The 22666-nt window shown below is 42.3% G+C and overlaps 1 protein-coding gene and 2 long non-coding RNA genes across 3 annotated transcripts in view; 1 reads left to right on the top strand and 2 right to left on the bottom strand.

The window, feature by feature from the left end:
• DGKB (diacylglycerol kinase beta) overlaps positions 1–3445 on the bottom strand; it is a 269619-nt gene extending 266174 nt beyond the window's left edge. Inside the window, exon 1 of the mRNA XM_081883233.1 lies at positions 1524–3445. The gene's annotated coding sequence lies outside the window, so the exon portion shown is untranslated. The remainder of the gene's footprint in view (positions 1–1523) is intronic.
• Positions 3446–5406: 1961 nt separating this feature from the next.
• LOC309353888 lies at positions 5407–22208 on the top strand. Its single transcript, XR_014162118.1, has 3 exons — positions 5407–5491; positions 5612–5667; positions 21297–22208. It is a non-coding gene; the product is annotated as an uncharacterized lncRNA (long non-coding RNA).
• LOC309353841 overlaps positions 6777–22666 on the bottom strand; it is a 37190-nt gene continuing 21300 nt past the window's right edge. The window contains exon 3 of the long non-coding RNA XR_014162057.1: positions 6777–7452. This is a non-coding gene — a long non-coding RNA (uncharacterized lncRNA). The remainder of the gene's footprint in view (positions 7453–22666) is intronic.

Here is a 22666-nt window from a genome sequence, read left to right as displayed (position 1 = left end):
GGGAAGCATTCCTTCTGGCAGGGAGGAGGGAAGTAAGCTCCCTGCAGCTGCTCCTTCTTTGACCAAGAGCTAGAGTCAAATGGTTCTCTCCTTGCCATGATGTCTCATTGGGAGGAAGCAGGTGCAATCTCTCAGTGGCCCTTACTCTTCTTGCCAACAGATGGGACCAGAATGTGCTTCCCACCGGCTAAGTATTTTTTAATGGCAACAAGAGGGGCAGGTTTCCTCCCTCCTTCATTGATAATTTCTTCTCCTTTTTGTAACAAGTAAGCCAAGAAGATAAAGCAAGTCAGCACACTGTGGATATATTTAACTAATTAGGCTTCTGCAGTAAGAGACAGCCAACGCAGAGACATAAACAGTCCCTCCAACAATGTTGGCTGGGACTCAGCTTAGATTCAGTAAGAATTCAAACAGTGCCAGGGAAAACAGCATTTATATAATCATACTCCCATGCCACAATCACATTGCATATTCCTAAAAAGCAAGTGTCATAATGTTGGCAGGCCACCATAGGAAAGCAGAATAGGAGCAGGATGATTCTGCAGTTGAAGTGGAATATACTTTTGCCAGTGCAATTATAATATTTTTAACATGGGGGAAGAACTTGAGGTTGCAAAATTGAATTTAAATTAGGACTTTAATGACTCTGATCCTGCACATTAAAAGTTAATATTGTAACCTCCTATAAATAAAATAAAAAGGAAATTAGAGGTTGAAGTGCAGGTTTTTTTCTTTAAAAAAGGGGAATAAAAATACCTGAGCTAAGATCATCAATGTTCAGTTCCACAGTAGTTACAAAAGCAGGCTTTATATTTCCTCAAACATCTTCTACACCGGGGCTGAGGAACATTTTTCACTTGAACAGCCACATCCCCTTACAGTGGTACCTCGGGTTACATACGCTTCATGTTACATACGCTTCATGTTACATACGCTTCAGGTTACAGACTCCGCTAACCCAGATATAGTGCTTCAGGTTAAGAACTTTGCTTCAGGATAAGAACAGAAATCATGCTCTGGCGGGGCGGCGGCAGCAGGAGGCCCCATTAGCTAAAGTGGTGCTTCAGGTTAAGAACGGACCTCCAGAACAAATTAAGTACTTAACCTGAGGTACCACTGTACTAGAAACATTCCAAGGGCCACATGTGAGTTGTGGGTAGGGAAAAGAAAAAATATTCACATTCACTCTCACACACTTTCCATCCAGGCAAGTAAGCATTCAAGGACATCTTCCAGCGAAGCAAAAACATTCAAGGAGGACACTGAGCAGGGGCAGTGAAGAGCATGGCCTTAAGAAAGGTTGTGTAGCTGGGGATAGTACCAAGGGCCAGGTAAAGAGTTCTGGAGGGCCGCATTCAGTCCCCCAACCCTGCTCTTCAGAATATTAGTTTGAACAGTAACATAGCAATTACATTTTGGGGAATTAAAACTAAGCATCCAACAGAATGGCAATATTCATCCTTACTTCCCTTGTGATTGCTGTGGAGTAAAAATAACAGTTAGGTTGAATAAATTCTTACCTCTCACAAAGAGCAGGGTGGTTTTTTTATTATTATTCCAAGCAGTCACTGCTGCAGTTCACCACAAGCCACCTTGCATTGTAGTCAATAAACTCTCACACTGTAGCTCTTATTCTTTTATGCAAAAATGTAGATGACAAATCTTTTTTCTAGGTAGCCTAGAGTGACTAGTCCTTTCTTATCATAATGTTGTCATAGTGACAGTGACATCAAGGAGCATAGCAATTTGGCTAAAAATAAGTAAATAAAATTGTTGATTCCAAAAGGAATGCTACACAATGTTCCTTCAGTGTTTAGACATTTCTGCATTGCTCCTCACATCTTTGTTCAGATACTACAATTATTAGCGAACCTTTTAAAGTTTTTTGTTAAAATGAAAAATAAGAGCATAAGAAGGCTGCTGGGAAACACCAAGGCGGCATTCACTTTATTCCATTTCCTCTGTGTTTCCTGACCAGCTCACTTCCACAATTTATGTGATCTTTAACACAATGTAAGATTGAGTGGAATCTAGTGGAAGTTTAACACTCATTTCCGTATCAATTGATATGCTGGGAAATCATGGGAGCTTTGCTGCAAAATTTTCCCGCCATTTTCATGACTCACGCCATGTGATGAAATGTGGGGTGTTATTACATCATACAGTTCTTTCCTGCCGTTTTCATGGGTGAATCATGGGGGGGGGGGACAGAAGCGTGGATGTTCATAGAGGGTGGTGACATGGGTCCAATGACACCAGCTGTCGTCTCACACCACATCCACTGGTTTGAATAAAATTTAGCACGGCATGGCAGTGCATTACTGTCAAGCTGCAGTTCCATAATGCCAGCAGGTCATGCAATGGAAAAGTAGCATTACTGGTTCAGGGGCACTAGCATTATAGATAAGAAAACTAACATCTGAATGAACCCCAAGTGCCCATCTCATCCAACCTTCTGCTTCTCATAGTAGCCAGCTAGATAGTTCTAGGAAACCCACAACCAAAGCATGCTTTTGCTCCCCAGTAATTGATATCCAGGGTTTTTAAAAAAATAAAAAGTTGCCAAATGTTAATTGTTAGATACCTGAAATCTAAAAACTTGCTCTAAGAAGTGTCTGACGTAGTATCCCTTTAAAGAATGTTCAAAGCACATTTCGCTGGTCAAAGAATTCTCCGCACTAATGTTTGTTAAGAATTGCTGGGAATTATTACTCTGTGAGGGGTAAACTGCAGTGCCTGGAATTCTTTGAAGGAAATAATGTGCTTTGAATGTGCTTTGGAGGGTATGGTGTGTGCACAGCCTTAATCTATTGTACGAAGACTTCATACAATTGCGTCTGCATAGTGTCATCCAGCAGAATTTCCCCAAGTATTTCACAACCTAATTATGCTTAGGCCTTCTGCAGAGAAACCCGATGGCTCAGCAACTTGTGCGGACATGTTTGCTAAAACACGTTGCCGATGAAATCTCTCACATTCATTCACACTTAAAATTCCTGTTTGGCGACAGGGTCTGTACCAAGGCCTTGGCTCATTGCTAGGATTAGTTTCAGTTATTGCCGTCTGATGATGCGGATCAGACATTTGGCATGGTCTGTAAAAGAGCCACGTGTTTTTTTCATCCTTGATTCTTATGGCTGGCCAGCTCAAGTTTTCATTGATTATATGGTCCCATTTCAATCTGGCTTCAGACCCGATTTTTGTACAAAGCTTCTTGGCTATGCTGGTGAATAACACTAAATGGGAGATATCAGAAGTGTGTCCCTTTTGAATTTCCTCCGTTTCTCAACAGCCTCCAAGTACCATCAGCCATGAAATCCTCCTGAATTGCTGTGAAGAACTGGAAAGGAGGCGCATTGCCTTGCAGAGATTCTTCTCTTATGTGTCAGGAAAGTTTGAGGAAGTAGTGCAAGGACGTATCTCGCTTGAGCCTGTGGGAATCATAGAGATCCCTTGTAGAGATGTACCATCTCTGGGAATTTTGAAGCCACAGAGAAAGGGAAAGGGAGATCTGCTTTGTGTACCTTACAGCCATTTAGGTGTGGTGGAAAATGCTGCCTACAGATTGATCAGCTTATGTATGTCAAATGGGGATGCCAGCTTATCTTTTATCCAAGGCAATGAAATGTCTTGGACTCGTCTTTTGTGTGTGGGTGTGTGGTGTCAATAATGGTCACATGGCACTTGCAAAATACAAACCGTATATATACAGCAAATAAAAATATCCCACCGTGAGTGACTGCTCTTCCCTGTAGTCCTAATCACATTGCGTTTCCTAAGCAGCAAAAGTTAATAGGCATGTTGGCAATGCGGAAGTATATTTGCAATGGCACAAGAAAAATACTATTCGGTGGATGTGATTTTAAGAGGTTTTCAAAGGCATAATTGGCTGTGTGTTTCTTGTATCTCACTGGCAGATGATCAAGTTGTAACACAGGGATAGGGGAACCTGTGGCCATTTGTATGCTCCCATCAGCTCCAGCCAGAATGGTCCATGCCACTGTGAGACTTACTACACTTCTGCGTTGCTTGATCTGGAGTATGAAAGGAGAACGAGAACTAACCATGTCTTGTTGAAACTAGCAGAAGTACCTCTATCAGCTTTCTACAAAGTCATCTAAAAGAATCCTGGGTCTATAAAAAAGCTAAAGTTGGGAGGAGAGAATCTTTATGAGCGTATTCTCTTTCTGAGCCAGAGAGCTGTTCAGGGATAAACAACACAGAGCTTCTTGTCGGTTGCTAGATAATTCAATAGAAAGTCTTTTGTATTAAAGTACCAGTAGAAGTTGTTTCCCAATTTAAATCAAGTTTCACCTTTTCTCAAAGTCCTATTCAGTACCTTCATTTCCATATTTGCAATTTGTCATCCAGCTCAAGAACCAAGCCCAATTTAAGAGCCTTCTGAGCAAGTGGCAAATACAGCTATATTCAGAGGCATCAATAGTAGTACAGCTGAATCAGTGTACTCTAAAATATTCTGTTTTGAACAGCTATCGATCTTAAGAGGAGCCTCTGCAATATGATCAACATCTGTGCTGTGATTCTGTCTTCTGGATAAAACTGCAGAGCATGATTTATAGAATACCACTAAATAATTCTTGCATCAAGCTAATAAAAAGGATTGGGGAGAGACCATAAGTGCAAGTAGGTAATTTTTCAAGGGAATAGACTAATTATTGCATTTGGTATTTCTTGCTGAAGGAATAATATATTACTGGCAATACCTTTTTCTTCTTTCTGTCACCATTATTTTCACTGTACATAATATGGTAGTTAGTAATGGATGCCTATTATTCACTTGTCTACAAAAGCTAAATTCTGACAATTTCAAGTCAAGAAAAGGTACCTGAATTTAAAAGGGGGAAATGCATGTACAGTTAGGGGTGCCAGCCATATTCCAGTCCAGAAATAAGTTGCTAATTTATGCAGATTTTACTCTTGTTTCACATGGAAAACATTGCATATTTGCACCTGGATAGCTCAGTTGGTTAGAGCAAGGTGCTGATAATGCCAAGGTCGCAGGTTCGTGTGGGACAGCTGCATATTCCTGCATTGCAGGGGGTTGGACTAGGTGATCCTTAGGGTCCCTTCTAACTCTAGAATTCTATGAATCCCCCAGGCTTAAACATTTTAAAATGCAGCATTTCTGCCTACAAGGCTTCTATATGCAGCTGAGATCTTCCTGTTGCCACAGCTACAAGAGAATATAATTGTTGTGGTGAGATTATCACATACGTAAGCTTTTCCAGAGGGGGCCTTAATTTCATTGGAGTTTGGATCAGCTCAGAAGTGGCTCAGGTGTCATATTCCATTAGCTACCATCAGGGACTAGAATTCCAGTCCATGGTGGTTTTAGCCTCCTACCCAAAACACTCACCAATGAGAGCTGGGATGAAGGCACAGGTGTTTAAAACAACCCAAGTCAAGCACAGGGCATCAGTCCAAGTCCAGAACATAATCCCAAGGCAAGGACAAGCAACCATCCAAGGTCAATGCCAAAAGGAATCTAAATAGAGGAGCTAGGTTCAGATTCAAGAAGTCGGGGACCTATATTTTAGCCACCTATACCACATCCTAGTCACAGCTGCTGGTGCTAAATTTCTTTCAGGTATTATTGTTTGTTCTCATAGCGAACCCCAAGTCTCACTGAGACCTCCACAGGTGGTGAGTAGCATTGTCAGAGACTTCTGACTGAAACAAGAGCGGAAACTGCTGGTCTTTGCTTATACGTCCCATCATGATGTCTCCTTACATCACATGTGACACAGAAGTGCCTGGGAGCCCCGTAAGTTGCATTGGAGGCCCCACGGTGAGGGTGCCAAGCACCACGAGAGCCAGTGTGGTGTAGTGGTTAAGAGCAATAGTCTCGTAATCTGGGGACCCGGGTTCGCGTCTCCGCTCCTCCACATGCAGCTGCTGGGTGACCTTGGGCTAGTCACACTTCTTTGAAGTCTCTCAGCCCCACTTACCTCACAGAGTGTTTGTTGTGGGGGAGGAAGGGAAAGGAGAATGTTAGCCGCTTTGAGACTCCTGAAGGGGAGTGAAAGGCGGGATATCAAATCCAAACTCTTCTTCTTCTTCTTCTACAACAATTTTTTTCAATGCCTGGAATGGAAATCAATGCATTGAATATGATAAGTATTCACTGCTTTTGTTGCTTTCAATTCGCAAATGATATATGATTGATTGCACACACACACACACACACCCTTTGTGTTGTGTTTCCTTTGCACTGAAATGAATGCAGTGGAACAACATCTTGACAATGTAACTTATGCAATGAATTATGTAAATTATATAATTCCATGACAGTGAGACAAATAATATAGGATTTTGTGGAAGATTATTATTATTATTATTATTATTATTATTATTATTATTATTATTTATACCCCACCCTCCCCAGCCAAGGCCGGGCTCAGAGCGGCTTACATGCAATAATAAAAACAAGTTGAATGATTACAACTTAAAAACAAAATTAAAATACAACATTAAAATAATGGAACATTAAAATATTAAAATGTAGCCTCATCGCAGGAGGAGGAGTAAAAGAAAAAAGAAAGAGAGGGAGGGAATCAAATTGGCTCCAAGCCAAAGGCCAGGTGGAACACCTCTGTCTTACAGGCCCTGCAGAAAGAAATCAGATCCTGCAGGGCCCTGGTCTCATGAGGCAGAGCATTCCACCAGCCGGAGCCAGAGTTGAAAAGGCCCTGATTCTGGTTGAAGCTAATCTAACTTCCTTAGGGCCTGGGACCACTAGGGCGTTGCTATTTATGGACCTTGAGGCTCTCCGTGGGGAATACCGGAAGAGGCGGTCCCGTAGGTACAAGGGTCCTAGGCCCTGAGGGGCTTTGAAGGTCAAAAGCAGCACCTTAAATCTGACCCTGTACTCCACCGGGAGCCAGTGCAGCTTGAAAAGCACTGGATGAATATGCTCCCATGGCAGAGACCCCGTGAGGAGCCTCGCTGCAGCATTCTGCACCCGCTGGAGTTTCTGGGATGAACTGCAGCAAAATGGAAACGGTCCTGCATGCGACAAATGAAGAGCAAAATGGAAAACAATGCCTTCTTACATCCCTACTGTTGAGTTGCATACTACCTCATCACTCTTCATCCTCGATCTTTTGGTGTTTGCATTCTTGAGAGCTGAGAGGTGGCTCTGTCTCCTCCTCCAATAGCCACAATGCTTCTTCAATGGGTATCACCCAGGAAGATCCCACAAAAGAATCCTCAGCACTGGTTCCAGGGGATCCTGCTTGCTCTCCAAGGTCCTTGGTCTATCGGCTATCAGGTTTTCCTGTGAAGACTCAGTGTCTGGTAGTGGGGTCAAGGCTAGGCATGAGTGACACCAAGAGATGAGCTTGTAACTTCGCAATGATGAGTCTTTTTCAAATGCTGGCACCATCACTAGTCATATGTCACGTTCCATGAACTGGTTTCACCATTTATCTGTTCAGAAAGAAAATATTTCTGTCTTAACTCATCTTGGTTATCTGCCACAGGAACAATTTCAGATGTGTTAGACCAAACATATGCTATTCATTCAAAATATTGGGATAGATAGAAAAAACTCATTGAAGGAGCAGGCTGAGAAAAAAAGTTAATGACACATAGGGGTGTCAGGAAATTCAGCTGTAAACAGAAGCAGAAAATGCCGTGGTTTATGTGTTCATCTATGGTCAGGAACAAAAATTGGTCAAATGAATAGAAATCAGTATTTGCTCACAATGTTTCATCCAAAAGATATCTACAAACACTATCTAATTAATGATGTTTTTCAGATTGTTTTGATGTTTCATTTACATTGCAGCAACTGCTTTCTGCAGGGTTGATCAGATGAGCTTGTGTCTACACTGATCTATGCAGTATGGTAAAAGAAAGATGACTTTTTATCCATTGATAGTTATGTGTTCCTCAACATAGATGGATTATTCATTCATTTATTTTATTATTATCTTAGCTTTATATAAGAGTTGGAGCCTTTCTTTAGTCATCTTTTTCTGCATTACAAAATGCACTTGAAAGCACCAAGTGTTGAAGTTGTGATCATTCGAACAAGAGTCTCTAAATTAAAAGGGACTGGTTTCACTGCAGTTTGAGCTTGCCAAGAAAAGTCTCAAGGGGTAAGCTGCTAAGTTTGCAACCATGGCTTCCCCTTTGTCCAAACATTGGTGCCACCACAACTCAACTTTGTGCCACCACATCCCCTACCACAGGGTAGGAAACCTGTGACCTTCCATCAGTCAGTTGGACTGCAAGTCTCATCATCCCTTATCACTGACCATGTTGGCTGGGGCTGATGTGAGCTGAATGAAATTCAATGACATGTGGAAGGCCACAGGTTCCCCAACTCTGCTCTACCCCATCACAGTGCATGTCACAGCCGGTTGGGGGTGTCAAAATGTCTGAACTGGGAAAGAAAACCATAGCTGTATGCTATGTTTATTTAATTGCAAATCAAGGGTAGCTAAACATGAACTGGATTGGTTACTCAACCCCTTGACCCTGTCTTCTCAATCCTGCTCCGTACATTGACGTTTCCTCTCAGGCTTTTTCCAGCTTGCCCCAGTGCTCTTTATTCCCACTGTCTTTTTTGTTTTCCTCAGAGTCTTTATGCCTTTACCGTGACTAACTAGATTTCCCCCCCAGCTCCTACTTTCTATCAACGACATCTCAAATACTTATTTAGTCAGTGCTCGTCTGCCTTTATGTATTACGAGGACTGAATGAGAACTAGTTTTTCATTCCTAATGGCTGCATAAAGGGTATACTAGCCTACTTTCCCCCAGCTTCTTCACTTGAACATTTCTATCATAATACTGAGAGTACTGAGAGTTTAGGTGTTGTTGTTGTTTTACCAAAGGGTATTTGAGATGCTCTCCTTGGAACCACTACCATTCTATTTTCTGATATTCTGGAAAACACACTAGAATTAATATGGCCTCAATAGTACATCTGCTTAAACGACTGTTAAGCGAAGCTTAAGTGCATGCTGGTGTACTTATCTGAAACGGTGGGAGCTTCACTCATCTCTATTCCTGCTACTGTTGTGTTGCTTGAAAATAAACCATGGCCTGGCTTAGCATTATATCTGATCCTGTGCCCATGGTTTGTTTCTTTCAAACAAGCCATGAGGGGTAAGCCAAGAGTGGTCATGGTTTGGAGAGGAACAAAGCACAATCTTGGATTTTGACGTAACCCTAAGCCAGATCTTGGCTTGTTTCCTGGCAGCAGTGGGATGGTGGAGAGAGAAGCGCTTTGTGATTTCAGTGGCTTGCACCACCACACGGCACATTCACATTGAAACCACTGCTTAGTTTAAACCATAGTTTAGGGCTTATCTGCACTTCCTTTTGCTCCAGTGTTTGCTCTGAGTGCTTTTTTAAGGGGCAAAAAGCAAAGAAACTAAAAGCTCAGACACACAGCTTTTAAGTGTGGATCTGTGCCTGGAAAGAGCTGGGCATAATGTAGGTATGAATAAGCCCTACGTTTTAGCAGTTCGAAAGCACGCCAAAGTGCAAGTAGATAAATAGGTACTGCTCCAGCGGGAAGGTAAACGGCATTTCCGTGCGCTGCTCTGGTTCGCCAGAAGCAGCTTAGTCATGCTGGTTGTACGCCGGCTCCCTCGGCCAATAAAGCGAGATGAGCACCGCAACCCCAGAGTCGGTCACAACTGGACCTGATGGTCAGGGGTCCCTTTACCCTTTAGCTTAACTATGGTTTAAAGTGACATGCGAACCAGGCCTATAAGTTAATGAAGTGTGGCCTACAATTTCAGATAATAAATAAATAAAGCAAATAGTCATAGAGGAAGTTGAATAAAAAGGAAAGAAAAAAGCTCCTGTTAACCGTCTGCTCCCAAATCTCGCTTTACATGTGTATCACTGTAGTCTACAAACATGTTGGTTTGGCATCTGTTCAGAAGTTGTTGGTGACTAAATATGTGATTCATGTTAGGGACGTGGGGAGGTGGTGTTTGTACTCTACCAACAGACGGGTTTAGTAACAGTTTCACATGCAAACTGCCTTCCCCTTATTGCATATGGATGCAGAACAAATTGTGTGTGGGGAGGAATCCTCATTTTAAGAACAAAAGCTCTATGGAATAGTAGAAGAGTATTTATTGCTAACCCAATGAAATATTTACAAGCTTTTCTTTATTTCATTCAAATGTGGGGAAATTCATATCTCTATAAATATCCACGTTAAAAAGCACTGTATGGATCTTCCTTGTATTTCTGCTGTTTCTTCCCTTACTGAACATAAGGCTGTAGTTCTACATAAAAAAAAAAACAATGGGAACTTCTAGAGCATTGATGATCAAAGAGGCACAGTGACCAGAGATCCATATCAATGCTTGCATTGAAAATCACCAGTGGTAAGGGAATTGTACAGGTGGCATTTCCACCCCCACCTCACTTTAGCAGTTTTTTTTACACATTTTCTGTAAAAAAGAGGTGAGGCTGATAATTTCATTTGATGTGCGATAGTAAGCTATCAGCAGTGCCTATTGCAGATACATTTCCTTACAGAAATCCAGATTACCAATGGGATGACAAAAAAAAACAACTAATTAGTCTTCACCACATGGCCTTATTATCACCAGCGTCCTGTATGTGATTTTCTGCAAATGACTCTAGTGGGCCTCATTCATGCACACATGCCCAGCCGGTTTTTTTTAAAACAAAAAACAAAAACATGGTTGGCATTCCAGAACTATAACTAGATTTAAGTCAAAATGGAGGGCACATTTTTTTGTGGCAATGCCAGAAAACACCCCCTTTATAGCAAATTTTTAGTGATTCCTTCAAAGGAACTTAAAATATTTGCCTATTCAGAATGAGGGCAATGCTTCCTGCATTGGCTTTGTTTTTACTCGGTGATGTAGCATTATGACATCATCCCGTTCACAATATGTTTGCCGACTGGCTGGAATGATCCATGGGACTAATGCAGAAAGGCCTGTCCTCGCTCAGGAGTGGCTTCATTTGCACTCAGCGAGGTCATGTGACCAAAGCTAAGTGCCTGTCTCTGACTACAAGATTCAACATTTGTAAATCAACTCACTTCTCACAGGCTGAAGTCCTGCTCCTTCTCTGCTGAGGGCAGGGAGTGAATGTCAGTGCATGAGAGTAATGAAGATGCAACAGGCATGGGAGGAGGAAGTAGAGTCCTCTCTCTTCCCCAGTATGTCCCTTTGTTGCCCAGTCAGTGGCAGATGTAATTGTAATTGTGAGAAGGGTCCCTCTACATTTGTGGTGAGGGAGGCATAAGCCAGCCTAGTTTGGCCCCTTTCCCCTTTCCTCATCCTGCTCATTAGAACTTCCATTTTCAGACCTTTGTTGCTTCTAATGAGGCAGCAAATAGTCATGGCCCTGTTATATGAATGCACAGCAGATCCCTGCCTCTCACCGGGATTAAATTAAGGATTTCTGGATGAACCAACAGATGGAGCAGATGACCTTTGGAATTGCTACACCTGATCCTCCATTGGGAAAGAGGAGGAATGCATCCATATATCTAGGCTTGTATGCAATTACTCATCCATATATGCCATCAAAACTAAACTTAGGTTTATGTGCCCAGGTGCTCAACTGCAGCCAAAGTACTTTTGCCAGATTATGCAGTTATACCATCTGTAACACACAACTACTGAATAAAAGATCTTAAGATATCCAAATAGTCTGAAAAGAGCTGCTTAAATTGATCTAAGGCATAAAAGAATATCTTTTTATAGGGATCCAAACAATGCTACTGTTTCATCAACCACTCTTTGATCCAACCTATATTTGTCAAAAATATTCAAGATAACTCAAAACAGTTATTAAGAAGCCCTAGCTTCCTTGATTCTGATGTGACTCAGATATGTAATAGAATTATTTCTGTATATATTCTGCAATGGTTGTTCTGCTTGCTAGTACTTGCAAACTAAAAGTGCTTGCATGAAGTATACAAAAGTAATTCAATTCAATGTGAATTTTAATTCAAACCTTGAAACTAAGATTCATTCTGTGCAATGGTCTCTGTATTAAATGCAGTGCTATGAAAACACACCCAAAAGTTGTCTCAGATTCAAAAATAAAAATAAAAATGAATGTGAATGTGTATGTGGTAACACCCTTCTGCTTGATCACTACTTGAGATGAATTTGTCTCTGTGCTGGGACACAAAATAATTAAAATAAATTAATTTATAGATATTGCTGCAGCATCACACACATCAGTGACCACATAATATGAGGTTTAGTTTGCAATTAACCAGATTCCTCATTAGACCATTAGCATAAAAGCCTATTTACAAACAAAATTAGATTAAAAAAAAATTAAAAGACGTATGGTAGACAAAGGCCTGCAAGTAAAAGCCGCTTCACACAACCAACCTGATTCAGTCAGTATGGCAGTTGAATGGCTCTGTGCTGAGCTGAGTTTTTAGCGAGGCAATTGCTTGATAGCTTCACCCCATGTGGGCAACATATTGAGGTCTACAGGTTCCCTTCCCATCTCTGTTCTTGACCACCTGTGCACAGGCTCTTTCTCCAATAAAGCCACCCCTTGCACCCTTCACCGAAACTAGAATTGTGAATGGATGTTGCAGAGAGGGTTTCTCTCAAAGGCAGCATGTTTAAAAACATCCCATGACATCAAGCTGGTTCAATAGCTGCATAGACTTCACCGCAACACACGGTGCAACATGCCAAAATAGTACAGTCAGGCTATGGAGAAGACCCATAGCTCAGTGGTAGAGCAGCTCCTAGGCATGCAGAAACCCCCAGGTTTGATCCCCCAGTACATCCAGTTAGGTCAGGGAATATCCTTTCTCTGAAGCACTAGAAAGCTGCTGCAGATCCGCACCGGCAGCACTAAGATAGATGGACCAATGGTCTGACTTGGTATAAGGAAGCTCTCTATTTTCCTGTTTGTCCATCTAGTCCTTTAGTGCCCATCCAGACCAGCGACTCTCCAGGGACTCTTAGGCAGAGGTTGTTCTCATCTCCAGCTACCTGGTCCTACCTGGCCCTACCTGGTCTTCCAGCTATCTGTGGAGCCCTCCTTCCTTCCCTCAATGCCCTAAGCACATGCTTATTTTGCTTACTGGTTAATCCAGCCCTGCCAACTCCACTTATTACCCTGCGTCATCCTTTCTGCACAATTCTTTGCCATGCATGTATTCTTACCCATCACCCCACTTGCTTCCCAGGATAAATTAATTTTGTTAATTTTGCATGTTAAGTACAAAGAGGCATTTTACAGTACCTACTTTGAGCCTTAATATATTTACAATGCAAAAGAAAGACATGAAAATGTAATAGATTTTTGCAATGTTTATAAAGCAGTGTGTCATGATTTGGAGATTTATTGGTTTTAAGCAGAACAGTATTGTCATATAGATTTGAATTTGTATTTAACTAAGGTTTTTATTACAACCTGAGATTAAGAGAAAGTTAAAAAAAAATGATTAACAAATCCGTAGCTAACTAAATTATAGGATCTGATTCCTACTGCTTTTCAGTGCATGAATAAAAAGCAGGGTTTGCAATGTTTTATCAGTACCACCAAATCAGGCACTTTTAACATGATAGATGATTAAACATGTTAGACGGTTTGATAGCATTGAAATCTCCACTGAAAGGATCATCGGCTGAGAAAATATGCCAGATGTTTCCTAACATAAATTGGAAACTAAATGTGTTCTTCAGAGGAAAAGAGAAAAAAGCCTTGGGAACAAAAGTGACCACAAAGAATTTGAAATGTGCTTATCAATCCATACAATATATGATTTGAATTTTAGAGTGTGCAGTTTGGGATTGGTGGGTTCAAAAAAGTCTCATATATGTATCTATCTTTCTCTTATAACCACACACACACACACACACACACACAAACTTAAATCTTACCAGATTTCCTTTTTGAATGTCCAGTTAGGCATTCACCATATTGGCTAAACCGTGCATATTGTGTTAAGGGAAGAGTAAAAGATGGAGGGCACAAGGAGAAGGGGACGACAGAGGACGAGATGGCTGGATAGTGTTTTCGAGGTTACCAGCATGAGTTTGACCAAACTGCGGGAGGCAGTGGAGGACAGAGGTGCCTGGCGTTCTCTGGTCCATGGGGTCATGAAGAGTCGGACACGACTAAACGACTAAACAACAACAACAACACCGCTGGAAGGAGACATGTTGTGCTCCTTCTGGGGTAGTAGTTTGTCCACCTTTCGTCCCTACTCTGCACTCAGTTCCTAGAAGCTGTCAGCATCTGACAGCAGCCAGACCCCAAGAAACAGCTTCAACTGGTCAGCTAAACCAGGTGGGGCTGAAACCCTCAGTGAGTTAGGGATGTCCCCAGTATGCAAAGACAGGCTCTGGTGAATTGAGCAGATGAGAAAAATAGTAGGTCCAACAGTCAAGAAGGCAGTTATTGCAGACACTGTAGAGGGAAATGAGGGGCAAATGGGGCTCATCAACCTGGGAGGTTAGCTCAACTAGGAGGAGGAAAGCTCTGATCCTAAATCTCTGCTGCCTTCTCATTCACCAGAAAGGCTTTGGGATTAAATTCATACCTGCTGTCTTGTGGAAGAAAAGGCTAAGGAGTAAACCTACACAAATCCTAAAATGGTTGGATGCCTCCTTCCAGCAACTCCTGCAGCCAAGCTGGTGCAAAATGCATCGCTCTGCTTTCCTTTGGACCACATCATCGTGGCTGAGGGGGTGGGTCTTGCTGTTCAAGACCCCCATACACACTGCCCGGGTTAACGCCCCAGAGAAGTCACTTTGCTGCTGCTAATGCAGGAAAAGCAACATGGGAGGCAGCAATTATGAGTTACTGGTCTCTGCGGCCATAACAGGCGTTGTGATTCTCTAGTGGGTTGACTTCACCCTCAGAGGCACACTCCATTGTCTCTTGCAACAGAAGGATGCCAACAATAATCTTGGCTAAACAAAGAAGCCATGCAGAGTAACCCCAGCTCATACCCTCATCGCTCTGCACAAATTCAATGCCGTCTGCACTGGGGAAGCCTCCTCAAGATGCCAAGACTACTGCATGATGTAGAACTCTAGAATCAGGGAACTGTGGATGTGGATGAAACTAGTATACTTTTGCCTGCTCTCTCCAAATTTGTTTATCCAAGACAGCAAATGGATGGATGTGCAGGTTGTCACATTGCTTCGCAGCCCCCATTCCCCGCCAATTATTAATATTATTATTTTAAAAATTCTCCATCTTCTAGGAGTCTCTTTTGACAGAGAGGAGGGGTCTGTAATGCGTAGAGGGAAGCATAGGAGGAAGACAAAGTGGAGAAATTCCTTGCATGGCTCTTTGAAACCTGCTAACTGTGTGTGCAAGTGCCGTTTGTTACCTGCCAGCTTAAATAAATGCCTAAAGATATCATTAGTTTAATGTCTGGCAGCACAACCATATTCACAAATGAGAGGTGACAGAGCCTCTGGGTTAAGAATTACTGCAAGGGTGTTTTAAGGAGCAATCTATAATATGAAAGAGCAAAGTCAAGGGACAAAATCAAGATAAAGTTAGAGTTGCCTTAAGACCCACTAAAATGCTTCTCACCCTGTTTAAAGCTGGTGACTTTGGAGCAGGTCAGGTTCCAGGAAATCACATTCTTTTCACCTTATTTGCAGCAGTTCCCACCTGTGAGCATAGTCCAAGCTGTAATGTGATTGATGCTCTCAACTTGCTAAGAACAGTTCCCCCAATTCTCCCTAATTCTGGTCTACCCAGAAGACATCGCCTGCTGCTGCCCCTGGTCTCTGGGCTGCCCCTTCTGCCCCAAAGAGAGGTGCCTCCTTGCACTGCCCCACAGGGGTCTGGGAAGAGGCTGCCCCCTTAGTGGCCCAACAGAGACTGGCCAAAGGTGAACGTGAAGCCAGCACTTTACTCACCTTGGGAGGCAGCAGTGGTGGCAGCAGGCGCTGCTGGGCCTATATGGCAGAAAGGCTCCTTATCAGCACCGGGCTCTCAGCTCCCAGACAGGTCTTCTACAAAGCAAGCACAATAAAGGCCAGCACAGCGCCGGCTGGCCCAGACTCCCACTTGTCTGTGCGGCCTAGGACCCATGTACCTACGGGACCGCCTCTCCTGGTATGCCCCACGGAGGACCTTAAGGTCCACAATTGACAACACTTTGGAGGTCCCAGGTTGCAAGGTGGTGAGATTGGTTTCAACTAGGGCCAGGGCCTTTTCAGTACTGGTCCCAACTTGGTGGAACGCTCTGTCACAAGAGACTAGGGCCCTGCGGGACTTGACATCTTTCTACAGGGCCTGCAAGACAGAGCTGTTCCGCTTGGCCTTTGGTTTGGACTCAGTCTGACCCTTATTTTTCCCTCCCCTTATGGTCTTGATTTATCGGGTACTTTAAAATGAGGCTGCATTTTAAATTGCATTTTAACCTGTATTTTAAATTGGTGCCCCCCCATTCTGTTTTTACTGATGTTAACCGCCCTGAGCCCGGCTCTGGCCAGGAAGGGCAGGGTATAAATAAATATTAATTATTATTATTATTATTATTATTATTATTATTATTATTATTATTATTCCCAACAGCAGGGGCCGGTGGACTGGCTGGCAGGGCTCCCTCACGCAATTACTTGCTTACTCTGAAGTTGCCTCAGCTCCTGGCAACCAGCACCCCTGAGCAGCCCTAGAGGCACCATTTGCCTGGGGAGCTTGTAGCCAGGGCTGCCTCAACAAACAGCTGCATAAGCCTTTGGGAGGTAGAGATGTGAGAGGGCATCAGAGGAGGGAGGGAGGGAAGGAAAGAGGGACAGAGGTCAGTATTGCCTGTGGCACCCCTGACCACCATTCAAGGCACCCCAGGGTGCCATGGCATACTGGTTGAAAACCACTCATTTAAAGTACTATGATACCACTTTAAACAGGCATGGTTTCTCCCAGAGAATTCTGGGAACTGTACTTTGTTAAGGGTGCTGAAAGTTGTTACAAGGTGCCTATTCCCCCCACAGAGCTACAATTCCCAGAGTTTTCTGGGAAAAGGGATTGTTCCTTAAACCACTCTGGTAATTATAGCTGTGTGAGCAGCATTTGGAGTTCAGGATTTTGACTGAAATGAGACTTGAGGTAAAGAGGTCAGTGCATGTGCAGAACCAGGTTTCTGTTGAAAACCCTTTTATACCAAGAGGCCTATACAACTGTTTAAATTTCCTTGATTAGTCAGTCATCTTAATGATGATTTTTGTATTGCCTTTGTGGCGTTTTATGTGCTATTGTACTTGTGGTACACTTCCTTGATATTTCATATGAATTGATGGTATTCAGTTTTTAAATATATATATGAATAAACAAGCAAACACATCTCATTCGTCATTCCAAGTGAAAAAAAGGCCTTTGTGGGAAATAATGTGCCATTCGTTTTGCTTTTGAGCTTGACAAGTTGGCATTTGGCAGAGTGAAGCAATCTGATTCAGAAGGCAGCATGAGGGAGAGACAGATGAAAGCAGGCGCCAGTGTGTCTGAATGAGGCATCAAGATTCTTTAAAGTGTTGGCTCTGGTGTGAGGCATTTGGGATCTGCTTCAGTCAGCAAAATGTCTTTGGTCTTAGAATGTGGGCAGATTTGCATTTGGACAAGATAATTTGTGATTTCAGGAGCCTCCCCATTACTAGCTGAAAGTTCAGCTTCAGTACAATCGACCTATGGTAGTTACAGTGCATATGATTTTAAAATGGATATGACAGCAGTAACTGGAAGAGCTGCAGGAGAAAGGGGGAAAGAGAGTAGCCAGAATTGGAACATTCTTTCACCTCTGGTGGACATGCCCTAAAGTGAAAGCCTTCTGGGAAATGATATATAATGAACTGAAAAAGGTATTTAAGTATACCTTCACTAAGAAACCAGAGGCCTTCCTTCTGGGTATTGTCGGCCAAGGGGTGGCAAAGAAGGACCGAACATTTTTTATGTACGCAACAACAGCAGCAAGGATACTTCTCGCGAAGCACTGGAAAACCCAAGATCTACCCACACTGGAAGAATGGCAGATGCAACTGATAGACTATATGGAACTGGCCGAGATGACTGGCAGAATCCGAGACCTGGGAGAGGAGAGGACGGAAGAAGACTGGAAGAAATTCAAGATTTATCTACAAAAACATTGTAATTTGGTTGAATGTTAAGTAGGTTGCTGAATCAGAAATAATTGAGCACCACTAAACTAGATAGAATTAGCAAGACAAGTGAGATTGAGAAAGTATAAACCTTTTGGAGAACCATTAGATTATAAATTAAGTTTGTGGGACATAAAAATGCAAACAAGATGACAAATTGCTGACAAAAAATTTTAATGATGAAAATGGGAGCGGGAGACGTGAGGAAGTCCAAAGAAGTTGTGAAAATATGTTATGACATATATTGTATTGTGAGTTATTTATGTATTCATATTGAAAACCTTAATAAATATTAAAAAAGAGAGAGAGAGAGAGTAGCCAGAATTGCATTCAAGACCAAACTTGAAAATATTGAGGCTGGTGGGACAAATCTGTCAATTTCAGTTTCTCTCAGTTTCTCATTTCCCCAGCATTAAATCCAGTTTTCCACATTTCCATCCTCATTTTTAAAAAATGCTCATAAATATTTGTAATAATTTTAATGTGAATTTCTCCTAATATAAACATCTTTGTATGTGATTTTGCCGACCATACACATTTTTGTAAAGCAATTTCTCTAAATGCACTTTTGTCTGTTGTTTTTCAGGAATATACACATTCTTACACACACCTAGCACGTGGCTTTATGTGCACATTATTTGGTTAAAGAACTGCATTGCAAAATTCAGAGAAGTGTGACTGTCGAGGGATGGCTGTGTTTCAGTATGCATATTGTTTCTGGAAAGTAAGAATTAGGTAGACAGTTAAATGTGGACTGAATTGAATTTCTGCCCCATTCCTATAATGCATGAAGGATATAGCCTAAATAGGAGGAGTGAGGGCTAGAAAAGCCCCCTGGTCCCCTTGTGTTGCCTCTACATCCTATGGGTACCAATCAGGATATGGCAAGGAAATTCATTATACCGTATTGGCCCAAATATGAGCTGCACCTTTAAAATTCATGGGGGGAGACAATACCCAAATATACGATGCTCCCTTCAAATTGGCAGCAACCTTGTGATCCGAGAAAAAAATTGCGGCCCTAGAGGACCTACACAGTGCAGCAGGGGTGAGGTTTGCGGAGGGCGGTGGTGGATTGCCTAGGCACCCACAACCTGCTGCCGGATGCCCCCCATGCCAAGTTGGCACCCCCACTCCCTAACAGTGTGGGGGGGCTGGTTGGGCAGGCAGTGGGGGATCGCGGCAGCAGCCCCCACTAGCACTTACCATCCCACTGCCCTCCGCTCCCAGCACTGGGCGCCCCACCAATGACAGCAGAGGCCCACAGCGTGAAGTGTCAGCACCGGCCGCCACCACCAGGTACCCGCCACCCCCGCTTGCTAGGGCTCCAGCAAGAGTTAAAGGCTTGGAAGCAGCAGGTGGGCTGCGTACCGTTGCCCCGTGCTCCTGGGCTGCACTCGGGGGGGGGGGGCTCACCACACTGCTTTGCAGGCGGCCTCCCCCTTCGTTCTGATGGTTCAGGGGAGGTTTGGGAGTAGCGGGTGAGACGGCCCTCGTGGTGGCATCCTGGGCTGTTTCAGCAGTGATATCGTAATGTTGCGAATATAAGCCTCACTAACTTTTCATATTTGGCATTTGGGGAAAAAAGGTGTGGCTTATATTCAGGCCAATACGGTAGGAATAAGTACCATCCTCCATGTCTTCTATTGGTCACAGTGACCTTGGCTGGGATGAATAGGGAGCCAAACAACTGGCTGATTAAAAGTATGTGTTCATATCCTTTAAACTTTCTCAAGTTCCCTGGTCTCCTCTCACTCCACTCACTCATTTACCTTTTTTTACCTACCTCCTCTGACAACTTCTGATGTGAATATTGCACCAGTGATCCAGACTGGTTTAAATTCCTTCCTTGTTTAGATAATCAGGCAATACAAAAGGTTATCATTCCTGGTTTAGTTTTATTAGATGTCATTCTGGGAATCAAATATCTTGTGCCATTATTCTTACTAATTATTATATTATTAGAATTTAATCATGACTTTCTACCAAAAAATAAATAAAAATGTTCAAAGCAATTTACAACTCCATAAAATACAGTTGAGATATTTTACATCACAGCTGCCATAACTCTTACGTTGCACAAATGCTATTTTGTGGATATGAATCCATTTACTAAATCACTTATTGCAGCTTTTGTGGGTATGAATCCATTTACTAGACTATGCCAGGACAATACATCAATGAATTTTCAAAAGAGCAGAAATTGCATGGCATGTGCGAAGAGGAAACCTATTAGGGAATAATGTTTTCCTATTAATCTGCGGTGAAGAGATTTGACCTAAGAATAACTCCCTGTCAAACAAGGAGATGCTACTGTTTACCCTGTGGAGATGTTAACAGATTTTGCACAGATACTTGCTTCTTTGAAAAAACTGGAAAGTAAAACTTTTCCAGCTCAGAATATCTAGGATAATTATGAGCTGAATTCAAACCCTCTTAGAAGTTTGGGCTCAGACCAGAGAAAGTTCACATCCTTTCCTTCTGACACTTATCTAGCAGTGCTGTCAGCAGTGATAGAGGTGGAAACTGTGGTCCTCATCAGGCCATGCAGGCAGCATTGTAGGTATGAGAACACTGGGGAACAATTTTTTTGTTGCATTGACACCTGCAGCTGTTCTAATCTAATTTCAACGTGCTGATTTCATATCTGAAGTTGGTTTTGTTCTGTAAGCTCTAGGGTTTTTTATTTTTTGAAATTCCTGTTTTTCACAATGCAAGAATTCAATATTTTATTAAACACATAGCCAAAGTAGTACAATATGAGTATAAATGTAAGTGGCTTCTACAGCATTGAACATGACATGTATAGCATTGAAAATGACATGTATATCTATGTACAGTTGGAGGTATGCAAAAAAATGTATTCCCTTCGGATGCACAGTATACTGGGGAACAATTTTTTTAAAATTTTCTTTTGCATGAGATTTTTCAACTGTTCTTATATGTTCTTTCAATGCTGATTTCAAATCTGAAATCAATTTTTGTGTACATGCTATAGTTATCTTTCAATTTCCAACTTTTGCCGATATGTCATATTTACACTGGGGATAAGTGGACACTGACACGTTGATCTACCCTAACCACGTGATAATTATTGTTATGCAAACTTAATTTTTCTTTATTTTTACAGTTTTGTAACCTAAATATTTGTATTTTTCAGATCGGACCATGGCTTCTTCAAGTAGACAAAAATGTGTAAACAAGCCTGATGCCTTTTTTAATGCTATTTTTGTCTGGTCAATACGAAGGGTATCGGCAAGAAAAACCGACATTCTGTCACCTATCCCACTATTCCTTCAGCAATTAGACCTATCCCGTACTCTGAGGAACTCCCAATTCCAGTTTTTAAGAGGTTTGTCTCTTCTGAAGATGAAGGAAGTAAACATGGTGAGGAGCACAACTGGATCATCTGGATCTCAAAATGGTCAACTTATTGCTTGGACAACAGAAAGGCTTTACCAAGTACCTGAATAACAATTGTAGATACTACTAGGAAACAAAAATAGCAGTTACTTGTGTGATCCTTGGGTTCTCGCCAAACCGTGGGAACCCCAAAAGGCATACTCTTGCTTTTTCCTTTTTTCCAGTCTCACAATTGTGACAAACAATATGCGGAGCCCATTTCTTGTCTTGGTCACCCAGGGGAATTTCAAAATAGCTTTTATAGGCACGCCTCACAAACACTGTTAGATTGCGTCTTTGACGAGGAAGTGTGTAGCAGCCACATACATACATAACAAAAGGCGTCTCTGTAAGATGGTGTGGCGTTTGCCCTCCTAGGTGTGTGACATCATACTGGGGTCTTAAGGAAAGGGTTAACTTATTGTAAAATGACTAACCAATGGGAACCCAAGGGGAGGAGTTAGAGTTAGAGTTAGGGTGGTTAAGAAGTCAGTCTGAAGTTAGAGAAGAGACAGAGAGGATACGTCTGTGGGTTGGGCTAGTCTGATGTGAGAGAGTGAGAGAATCTGTTAAGAGGAGTCAGTCAAACAGTTGATATAATCAGTCAAAAGGTATTAGGAAGGTATAGGCCGGTAAAGAAACTAAACTTAAGAAACTGACAGGAATATTATCTGAGAAACCATAAACTTGTTAATGCTTATAAAATGAACTTGTTTCTTTGGTTCAATTTTAACAACTGTCTGGAGTCAGTGTCTTACCCGAGAGTAATGGGTTGGTGGCAGCAGAGAAGCGAGCACAGTGGTGGCACAGGGATCAACAGACCGTTAAACGTCCGGGGACCCTGTGTGATCACCACAGATGGCAGCAACCTTTTGGCAAAGCATAATATGCTTCTCATATTAAAGTCATTGAGCAAGCCTATGCAAGCATAGATGCTCCATCTATGCACTCGAATCCTAAAGCCCACAAGGGATTGTCTCATGAGGGTACTGGCCCATAGAATACGTGTATGATGTCTGGCATATGCAGCACAAAATGGATTTGGGCATTAGCAGCTGTGTGCAATGGCCCATCTATCTATTTATCAATTCCTTAGGAAGCAAAAACGTTGTGCCGCCTAGGATGTTG

Source organism: Podarcis melisellensis (assembly GCF_964234715.1).
Source record: "Podarcis melisellensis genome assembly, chromosome: 12".
NCBI classification, from domain to species: Eukaryota; Metazoa; Chordata; class Lepidosauria; order Squamata; family Lacertidae; genus Podarcis; species Podarcis melisellensis.
The sequence above is the reverse complement of the archived record's forward strand: the minus strand, read 5'-3'. Positions and strand labels throughout refer to the sequence as shown.